This window comes from Anabrus simplex, chromosome 3 (assembly GCF_040414725.1).
Source record: "Anabrus simplex isolate iqAnaSimp1 chromosome 3, ASM4041472v1, whole genome shotgun sequence".
NCBI lineage: Eukaryota > Metazoa > Arthropoda > Insecta > Orthoptera > Tettigoniidae > Anabrus > Anabrus simplex.
In genome coordinates, this window is record NC_090267.1 from 220424860 (window position 1) to 220437105 (window position 12246).

Below are 12246 nucleotides of genomic sequence, written 5' to 3' on the forward strand. Positions count from 1 at the left end.
TTCGAATGTGGCTCTCCTATTTTTAAGTGTGGCGATGGCGATAGCTGATCAAGCTTTTAAAAGCAGAAAGTGTATCCTTCATCAAGTATTAGCGGTGTTTGACACTAAATATTAATGTATATTCCTGGCCCATAAAAGGGTTTTCGAAATGTGTAAATTGTAAATTGTCGTCAGTGATCGTGGCCCTTCTTGATGTAAAATTGATGGTTCGATTCCCCTCCTTGGAACTTTGTGCGAGAAGCTACGGCTTCTTCCTGTCACTTTTGTAAGGTTCTACATTCTTTCTGTCGGAGGACTCAATTCGTTGAGGCTAGTACTTCCCTATCCTCATTAATGCCAATGACTAAAACATTTGTGAGACCAAGTCTCGTATGAAAGTGGGAGTCCTGCACCTCCGACTGTAAATTTCCTAAGCTTATAAGCTTCCCGGTATTTATTGTCAAGGTTTTGGTTGGAAAATATAAGAAAGGATTGAAATAACATTTTCCGTAGATTTCATTATCAAAATTTAAACTTTCCTTCATGCTTTGTCAATCCATTCACCCCTCACGCTTCCTTTCATCACTAGAACACGTAAATACCCGCAATAATAATAATAATAATAATAATAATAATAATAATAATAATAATAATAATAATAATAATAATAATAATAATAATAATAATAATAATAATAAATAATAATTTAATATTATTTAATATTATATTTAATATTTAATTTATATTTAATATTATTTAATATTATTATTATTATTATTATTATTATTATTATTATTATTATTATTATTATTATTATTACTATTATATCTAAGTGTACAAGGAAGCGACAGTAAAGAAATAAAGCGGTGGAAGTTCTTTCTTTTATTGGAGTGTGGTCGCTGGGAAAAGCTGGTCCAGGTCATTTGAAGTTGACGCCTACAGATCACCTGCGCGTCTGAGAGGATGGGGCTCTACCTAAGATGAATTATAATGCTGAAGACGACATAAACAACCGAGCCGGAGGAATCAATCAATGAAAGTTTATATTCTCGACCCGACCGGGAATTGAGCCCGGGCCAAAGGCCAGCAGGCTAACAAATTTTTTATCGAGATGGACCGCGCTGGAGGTGATATTTATTTTTAAGGAGTAACATAACAGGATAATCAGCTCCATTTAACACTACTCGTAGTAGAAATAGGAGGAGGTCTGATATTTGAAGACTGAGGGCATCACATAAAAAAACGTGAACAGACATCAGAGCCGTCAAAATAAAATGCTACCTAGAGGTGGGAAGAGCACAGTAGTTGACCCTGTAAGTAGAAAGATAAAAAAAGAGGAACCTACAATAACTAAATTGAGAGCATGTTTTGGTGAACGCGGACCCTTAGACAAGCCTGGCTTTGCTTCCATGTACTTGTGCCAGGCACCTCATTTCATCTTTCCTATCTGACCTTCCTTCTTCAAAGATTGTTCTCTTCGGATCCTGGTGGTATTCATTTCGCGAGATCTAGAGCATGCTTCATTTACACGCCTGATAAACAATCTAATTTACACTTATAAATGGAAGAATGTACATAGTATATACATCCTTAAATGCATGTATGTAAATGACAAATCTCTATCTAAACCACTGGAGCAATATCAACCAAATTTGGTACACTTATAACTTACTATATGGAGACGAGCACTATGGGAGTAAGTCACCCCTAGCACCAATAGTGTGGGGGTTCCGGGTGGGTTGTGTAAATCGAAAATAGTGTTGAATCCATAGTTGTCGGGGTCAGTGAGATGAGTATTGGCACTCTGTTTTTTTTTGTTTTTTTTTTAAAGAGAGAGGTCAGCCCTCCTATGGGGAGGGGGATGAGAGGGATTCATGTATAAAAATACTTGAAAATAGTGTCGAATCCATAGTTTTCGGGGTCGCTGAGATGAATAGCGACACTCAAAATATTTTACCTCTTAGCGGAGGGGATCGAAGAGTGAGATATACAAATATTCCAAAATAGTGTCCAATCCACAGTTTTCGGGATCCCTGAGATGAATAGTGACACTCTGGATATTTTTAAAGTCGAAATTCAGCCCCCTTTGGGGGTGGGAAGCAAGGGGAGAACAATATAAAAATTATCGAAAATAGTGTCGAATCCATTCTAGTCGGGGTCGCTGAGATGATTAGTGACACTCCGGATATTTTTAAAGTGCAAGTCGGCCCCCATTGGGGTGGGTGATGTACAAATACTACCTGCTATCTAGAAAAATAATGTGGTGGCAATACACCCCTAGAACGCCTAGGGAAGGGCGTGAAATATAATCTGTATTAATAAATGGAAGTCGGTTTGGAGTGATCTATATGTACCGTACTCTCTCTCTTCATATACAATATATAAAAATGAAAATAGACGTGAATTAATGAGGCATTTCCTGGCATCTTAGAAACTTAAAACTTGGTACCAGAAAAGATGACGACTTCAGGATTCCTAGAAAAGTCGAACATTCTCAAATTTTCAAATTTGGGAGGCTCAGCATAAGAACGCAGTCGGATATACCTCGTATTTATCCGAAACGATAACCTGTAGCTTTCATAGGCTTAACATTTTCCTAAAATCCCTAATTTTAACCCCCTCCCCCAAAATCAAGATGGCGGCACAACCAACCAGATGTGCTAGAAATTGAAACTTGGCAGCATTTTAGATTTTAGCCTGTAACCGGCGGAAAAATTACGAGATATTTGCTATTTTGAATTTTTTACCCCCGAAAAATATCGAAATATGGAGGCAGTTATAATGACGGCGCATACTTCTCTTTCGAGGTATTTTGTGGCTAAACGGTAAGTCATATCACAAAACGGATAGCACAATCTCGGTTCAATTTGGAGTGATCTACAAATTTGATCCGATGCCTTTGTCGTATCTGTATCCCTTATACGTTAGATTTGTCTCTATTTCTCGACTGGACGTAAATTTTGCACTTTCTACACGTATAATTCATAGTTTGAATCACTTACAGGATTGATAGTATCATCAAATAATACACGAACAGTGGCCCTTACAGTAAAAACATATGAGTCCAATTACATATTTGTAGCTGTCATATACGGATTAAGTGATCAAAAAGTAATGCAATGTGAGAAAAACTCAAATACCACCCTATTCAACGTTTCTAACTCAATCTTACCCATGAATATATGAGATACGATAAAATATCATAGGACCAGCCATTTAGACAGCTGAATGAAGCGTCTTAAAGTGCAATCTGTTTGTCGATACGACACACCGTTTAGCAGCACTTAATCTGTAAATGGAGGTAAAGACACATATACTTTCATATGTCGATCTATATTTATTCATTGAAGTCGGCCCCCATTGGGGGATGGCTTACCCCCACAGTGCTCGTATCCATGTAGTAAGTTGTTTATAAGTGTACCAAATTTGGTTGATGTTGCTCCGCTGTTTTAGGAGGAGATATGTCATTTACATACAAACATATATATTGAGAGCATGGTTTGGTTGTGCCTGCCATTGTAATTAACACTTTACAAAGCGATGGTGACTTTCAGCAGGAGGGTGCTTGCTATTGTAATCATTACTCTCCACATCGACTTTGATTGACAGTAGGAATGGGGTCCTTCTCCAACCCCTGTGTACCATTGTAATGGATAGGTCCCTTCTCGATTTGACTGGCAGAATACAAGGGAGTTTGCATTTTTTTAAATTCCTTTATCCGATTGTGCTTGGCAGCAGACAAGGGTGCCCGATATTGTAAACAAATTTACCCATCTAAAATGTGACTGACGTTAGGCACAGTAGCCTGCTACTATAATGGAAACTCACCAACTCGGTGTGACTGGCATTAGGGGAATGGGCCTGTGATTATAATGATAACACACAACTCAATTTCGACTGGCAGTAGAGAAGGTGTCTGCCGTTATAATAAAAAAATCCTCAACTGTAATCTGTCTGGAAGTAAGGAATGGGGCTGGCCATAGTAACGAAAACTGCCTAAATCGATTTTGACCGCACAGTACGCAACGGGGACTGCCATTATAATGAACATTCTCAACACGATTGTGAATAGCAGAAGGAAAGTTGTTATCAACACAACTCCGCAACTCGCACTTTACATTGTAAACAACGTAGTGTATGTGGAACTCGCAATGCTGTTTACATATAACGTTAAGAGACATGAAATTTAAAACGATCTTATTCACTGCATGTACAATATTTTATTTTGATATCCGTATACAATGAAGAATACCGTAGCGAAGCACGCGTACATATGCTAGTAGTTGAATAAACGATATGCTATCCATGAAACGTAATTAATATCAGTGAATGCATTGGATATATTAATGGCCTGAGTCGGCTAGGATAAGGGGCTGAGTGACGTAAGGGATTTATAATGAATCGTCCGTTAGACTCATATAGTACTTACTCATTGTTCGCAGGTGATCAAATATTTAAATATTAGAAAAAACCTTTGTATACACCTATGCACTGATATACTTCGAAAATTTGGTTACATAATTCTACTTGTACTGTACAGGGTGTGGGAGGAATACTGTCCATTAAACACCAATTAATAATCTATTGACTTTACGTCCCACTAACTTCATTTTTAAGGGTTTAAGAGACGCCCAGGTGCCGGAATTTTCTCCCACAGGAGTTGTTTTACGTGGCAGTATATCTACCCACACGTGGTTGACGTATTTGAGTACCTTCAAATACCAACGGCCTGAGCCATGATCGAATCTGCCAAGTTGGGGTCAGAAGGCCAGCGCCTCAACCGCCTGAGCCGCTCAGCCCGTCCCAATAAGCACCAGTAGTAAGAAAGAGGTAATAATAACAATAATAATAATATTGGCTTTACGTCTCACCAAATACTTTTACGGTTTTTCAGAAACGCCTAGATGCCGGAATTTTGTCGCGCAGGAATACTTTTATGTGACAGTAAATCTACCGACACGAGGCTGACGTATTTGAGTAACTTCAAATATCACCGGACAGAGCAAGGATCGATCCTATGAAGTTGGGGTCAGAAGGCCAGCGCCTCAACCGTCTGAGCCACTCATCCCGTAACAAAGAGGAACAGGACAGACATCCGGTTATTGACGGATTTTGATGTTGTTTTCAACATCAGATTACGAAAAAGCGAGCTAGTTAGCTGTGCTGTGAGCTTATATTCGGCAGATAGCAAGTTAGAAACCAAATGTCGGCAGCCTTGAGGACGGTTTTCTGTCGTTTTACATTCCACACGAGATAAATACTGGAGCTGTACCTTAGTTAACACCATGGTCACTTTCTTCACAGCCCTAACACTCTCCTGTCTCATCGTCACCATGAAACGTATTTGTGTTGGTGGGACGATAAGAGGCCCAATAAGCCATCATTTTCCATGTCCATTTGGGCAATGAAGAGATCAAAGCTATACAGAATAAAACGAACTAAAAGAAATTACATCAAAAATAAAGTAACTCTGTACATTTCTGTCAACGGAAACCACTTTTTTTACGATATTAAGTACTGAAAACTTGTAACATAATGAATGAGAACCGCCAGAAGTTCCAAATTTCATTCACATATTTTAGAAAGGACATTTCACGACAGAGTAACGTCCTATGAAATCAACATGTTCTCATTCATTTTCAGTTTTGATCAGTGTCAAATAATTTTATCAAGTCAGCAACATACTGCTACAAAGTTAAATAGGAAGTGAGAAATATTGTTACGTGTTTCATACCTTATGATTCACTGTAAATTTTCAAATGTTAATAATAATATTGACATCTATGGTATTTTTATGTGATATACTGATAATGATGTCTCATTTTAGGAACTTGTATATTCTAAAAATATTACACTCGATTTCTTTCCTGTAGAAATATTTTATTTACCTGCTTTATTTTGAAGTTTATGGTACTGGCATTTACATATACTATTATTTTGTATATGACTGGGTAAGGCACACTGAGTGCACATTTATGTAAAGGAGATATGGTTTATTTTCCTTCCAATATTTCCTGTGAATACCTTTATTCTTCATTAGAATGTCTGGGAGTGCACTTGGAAAACATCTAAGACTCTGACGTTTATCTTATATTTTTCATTTCTTAGTAAAAGTTTACTCCTGTGACGAAAAGTGATTGACATCTTCACAGAATCACTAAGCAGTTTTACGTTATTTTTGATATCGTGATCATAGCTACTGGACCTCCCGGTTTGCTTGAATTACGGACTGCACGATCATGACGTTTCACAACAGCACTGACCTGAAACTATGCATCTATTTTAAATTTATGCAAGCTGTTGAAGAATATTGTAGTATTCGTAACCTTGGTACTAAGTGTCATTTCTCCCAGAATTATAAAGAGTGTCGCAAAATAAACATCCTGTCTAAAGTGCTCCCATAAAATAAGCAACACGGAACACACCTTAGGTCTTCATCGTACAGACCGCTTCAAGATGAGATTTTATTTGTTAAAATATGTCCAAATTTGTTGTAATTCCTCTTCTTAATACAATGATGTTATTGGATTTACGTCCCACTAACTACTTCCATGGTTTTCTGAGGCGCCGAAGTACCGGAGTTGAGTCCCGCAGGAGTTCTTTTAGGTGTCATTAAATCTACTGACACAAGGCTGACGTAGGTCAGTATGACACCTCAAGAGTCATGTACAATTTGTACATGTGACAGCGCCACTCGGCTATAACGCCCTGCTTCCAGGTTCTCATACCACCATTGTCCTACCTGAGGTAGTTACGTTTATCATGATAGGTTTTTTTTCTTTCTTCAGAAATGTACTTGTTTTGCATGGTTTAGCAGCATGAACATCAAGCATTCTCGAGTACATGATGTTCAAGAATGATAGGAATGTCAGGTTCCATACACGAGTCCATTCTTACAGTTGAGTTCATAGGATGAATGCATCCCACTACTCATTTCCACTCCCGCTAGCTGAGAAGTAAAGGATTTGAGATACTGTAGATTTAATGTTCACTGAACGTATAGGGTGGTGGGGAAGGAAGCGAGCACCACCAGAAGGCATTATAAGGTTACAAATCTCAAGTGAGTAATTAGGTCTTCTCGGCGGTAAATTTCATTACGCTGATCACAGAAGAGGTTTTACCTGGAAGTAATTCGCGCCAATTACTGGTAATGGCACACCACCTTCATTACAAAATACAAAAGGGAGCATCTGTATCCAAATGAACTGTTACAGTTCCTCATACCTCACAGTGGAAGTGCCTATTATTCAATTTAGAAGCCTCTCTTGAAGATAAATATCAAGTTTATGAATGGAGTATAAGTTTTGTCTTAAACATTAATTGTTCATTAATTTACGTGAGACCAAGTTTCGAGGCTACGCGGTACGGGTTATGTATCTGTAAATTTGCTTTGGGAAGATACTAGATTCGAACCTACATGTCCGTAACGAAGAAAATGGATTTCCATTGTTTCCCATTTTTATACCAAATAAATACTGGGGACTCTAACTTAATGAAAGTCACGCCGTTTGCATCCATTTCCGGCTCTTCTTCAGCCCATCGCCACCGTAATCGATATCGATTATCGTACGTTATATGGCTACACTGAAGTAAGAAATGCATGTGAATAGTAATAATTAGATTTAATTCCCAGTAACTACCGATATTTTTGCTACTTTAGTACGTAAGAAAAGCCGAAATTATTTTACTTGCTTTTGTAACACCTGAGATGAATTCCCAACTCTAATAGTATTGCTTTGGGTCCCATTAACTATTTCTATGGTTTTATGAGGCGCGAGGTACCATAATTTTGTCTCATACGATTTATTTTGCGCACCATTATAGCTATTAAAATGTGTTACCATTGATGCTTTAACGGCCCGTACTTATAGACATGATATAGGCTTTTTGATCTTATGTCGTGTCAAGAAAATTAGGTGAAATTCTTTACGATTCGCAGAGAACTTCGTTCTCCGTCTTCAAAAGGAAATCTCGACCATTCACGTGGAAGACTTCTCCAAAACTAAAGTTTGAATTTAGATATTACTAATAGAAGTGTAAGTGGTACGTTCATTTGTAACCAGATTGGTCACCGTACGCAGTACAGCGATAGCATTCGAAGTGGAATCTGACGGCACCATCAGAATAAGTCCGAGAGCGAGTCTCATAACGGATGTACATACATTATGAAAATATGACACTGACACAAGCCTGGAATGAAACATCTGGTGATGAGAAACGTGCGAATTCGGAAAACACCGAAACTAAATAACAAAAAACTAAATGACTAAATAACAATAACAATTTACCTACGTAAATCCTTAATGGCTGGCAACCAGGTATTACTTAATTGATAGTCAGTGTCCCTGTTGAAATTTTTAGGATTTCTACGTATTTCCACAGCTTCCCGTATAATCCAGGACCTGTAGTGTCTAATGTGTTGAGAGCCCGGGCAACGTGGAACCCGACATCATGACCCGAGAACAGGGCGTGTTCAGCTATTGCTGATTTGTCTGGCTGTCGGGACGAATATTTCGTTCACGTTCCTTGATACGAGTACCATTGGACGTGCATATTGGGCCAATGTATACCTTGTCGCAAGGGTACAAGGAAATTTTGTACACCCCAGGATGTAAAAGTGGGGACAATTTGTTGTTGGTTTTACCTAGACTGTGAGCAATTTTAGAGACGGTGCCAAACACGGTTTTTATATTATGTTTGAGGAGGATCTTGGCGATTCGATCTGTGATGTTGAGAATATAAGGTAGTTAGGCAGTTTTCTTCACTTCTTCCTTCTGTGAGCTTTGCTTGGTCGTCCCTCTGGGATGCAGGGCGCTATGAATATATACATCGCCGTAACCATTACGCATGAATGTGACTTTGTGTGTGTTCATCTCCTCCTGGATGTCTGATGGCTCACAAATTCGTATCGTCATCTTTGCGAGTGTCGTGGGAATTCCTGGTTTTTGTGCTGGATGGTGGTGAGAATCTCATGAGGGTAGTGATTTGTGAGGGTAGGCTTACGATAGATCGTACAACCTAAGGAGCCGTACGGTTTCTTTCTTACTAGAACATCCAACAAAGGAAGGCATCCTCTCGACATCTCCATGGTCAATTTCATTGAAGGATGTTGCTGATTTACGAACAGATAGATGAGGTGGCTATGGGAAGTCCATTTTCAGCCGTAGTGGCTAATTTCCTTATAGAACATTTTGATGAGGAGGCTATTGCTGCGCCCGTCAAACCTATAGTTTGGTGGAGGTATGTTGATGATACATTTGTGGTCTGGACAGAAGGTCATGAGAAACTTCATCTACTTCTAAAGCTGCTCTGAAAAATAAAACGTTGGAAAGCAACTTCATGTCTGCAGAAGTCCACTCTATACCGAATACAAACTGACAGGAACGTGACTCAAACCGCGTAGCCAACTCACTTTGTCACAAAATGAGCGTTTGGCAAACCTTGTCCACTAAGAAAGAAATTGTGCGTCTAAAAGTTGACATATGTAATTTTACCAGATGGGGTGGATGTTATTTCTATGAATCTGGTGATGAAAGGAGATTGTGTTGAAAAAGTGTAGTTTTTCGTTATTTACTTTACGTCGCACCGAGATAGGTCTTATGGTGACGATGGGATAGGAAAGGCCTAGGAATGGATAGGAAGCGACCGTGGCCTTAAGCATTTACCTGATTTGAAAATGGGAAAACACGGAAATCCATATCCAGGGTTACCGACATTGGGGTTTGAACCCACTATCTCCCGGATGCAAGCTCACAGCGGCGCGCCCCTAACCGCACGGCCTACTCGCCCGGTGAAGTCTAAATTAGTGAAGAGCCAGGTAGCATTTCGTTTCACACTTAAGAGACATACAATTATCCAAGAATAACCATGTAGACTTTGCCGGATTCTGAATATATATATAAATATACAATTTGCTTTACGTCGCACGCACACAGATACTGTAGATCTTATGGTGACGATGCGATAGTAAAAACCTAGGAGTGGAAAGGAAGCGGCCATGGTCTTAATGAATGTACAGCTCCAGCATTCGCCTGGTGTGAAAGTGGGAAACCACGGAAATCCATCTTCAGGGCTGTCGACAGTGGAGTAAGAACCCCACTCGGTCGCGGATGCAAGGTCATAGCAGCGCGCCTCTAACCGCAGTGCCAAGTTGTCCGGAATTCTGAATATATAAGTTGGAGGTACAATGATACTTAGTTGCACAAACGGACCAGGTGTGTCTCTTAATTCACGCAGGACACTAAAAGGAGAGGAGAGAAATATATCAACGAAAGATAAGCGATTTCGTTGTACAAATGCACGAAAAATATCCCCGAATAATACCAGATCGTGATAAAGAGGAGTAGTACAGTTAAAATGAGGATGGGATACAATCCTCTAACTCACAATTGTGATAAAGATTCTAATGAATCAAATATCGTAATCTCGGATTGGATGACATCTGAAGCCAATATGCCTCAAATGAAGTCCCCACGTTGTCTTATGTTGCCAAACCCAATTGTTGGTGTCTAGGATTTGAGAAACTTCAAGATACGTTAAAATCAGATATAACATTTTTGTACAAATATGTTCTCTTCATTCACACTGTCGTTCAAATGTAAAAATTAACTGGTGGAGCTGAAGGACCGCAAACATATGAGGAGGGATGTAATCACCGTTATGTGTTTCAGTGCTGCTTGGCAGTTTGCATTTTCGTATGTATATGGAGATGCATAATAAGACGGCCAAGATAACCCAGTCCCCGAGCTAGAGGAATTAACTATACGCATTTAAAACTCACGACCCGGTCGAGAAGCGAAGTCAGACCCTTGAACCGAAGGCCAGTGCGCTGACCATTCAGCCAAGGAGCCGGAATTCCTTAAAATCTAATATCGTATCAAAATACTTTACGAATGTTTCAAGTAAGATGTGAGTTCTGTGTGTTGCAGTAGGAGTTTAACCCCCAGAATAAAAAAATGCCTTATCTCTCTGCGTCAAGGCGACCCAAGCCGAAAACATGTCTGTAAAAATTAATGTTGAAGATACGTCTTTAAACGAAGAGATTTCCCTATACGCCGATGGAGACCATACCGCCATTAATTAATATTTACCATAGTTCAACTACCGTTTCTCCGAAGAACGGAGTACCAGAATTTTAACTTCAAACGAAGCTTAATGTTCACTGAACCTATTACTGTGAACTATCAGTAGTGGAGCTATTTCATTACTTAATTTAAACAATACAATTACCTAGTAGAATGCGATTAAGGAATCCATACCATTAACATTTAAAGTGCTAAAATATGTTTACAAGCTATTTATTCCATTGCATCCCATGGCCTAAGAGCCCCGGAGAGCCATGGCCTACCAAACGAACGCTACTCAGCCCGAAGGCCTGGAGAATACGGGGTGTCGTGTGGTCAGCACGGCGAATCCCCTCAGCCGTTATTCTTGGCTTCCTATACCGGGTTTATTTCATTAAAAGTCACCTTTCTAACACTTAAATCAATATCACTTAAGAAGTATTGTGAACTACTTACACATGAGGCTATGTAAGTTATGGTGAACATTATTTTAAACAATTAAATATAGCTTACATAGGTGAATAAGAACGAAGATTTCCGGTAGGAATAATACCTTTTCCCTACACTAAAATGTATTTTGCGAAACTGAGAGAGACTTAATAGGAAAATACAGTTATGAAATGAGATGAAGGGACGCAGAAGTCATTCTTTTCCATCGTATATCACAACAAATGTTTTAAAATTGTGTGCAAGGCTTCCTCATTTAGAAAATTTCGGAAGCACGTGGGTTACATTCACCAGCAGGAAGTCAAAGCATTTAGAATCATTATATTGAATTCAGGAGAGACACATGGCGCTGGAGTTCACTACTACACAAAGGACAAAGGCAGCCGGGGGTAGAACTATTCAATTTATCCCACTTAATGACTAGGTTGGATACTGGAAGTCTTTACCGCCAGTCCTGAAAGGACTTTTCGTGGCCTGTACAGGTATGACTGCTTGATTTACGGCCTGTGGAATATTCGAACGTTTGTTAACAATGCTCTTTGACTCCCATTGCTAAGTTACAATCTATATTAATCTGCATGTTTCTATCCTTATCGCAGAGATAAATAATAACAGTTAATCCAACAAGTCTCAGGCAAAGCAAGGCAAGCTTGTAATTTTACGAGATTGTTGATATCGTGATCAGAGCCACCAGCTTCACGTAGAAACAGAACCACATGTAAGTTATTTTTCATTTTAAGTATCCCACGCGCTTTGG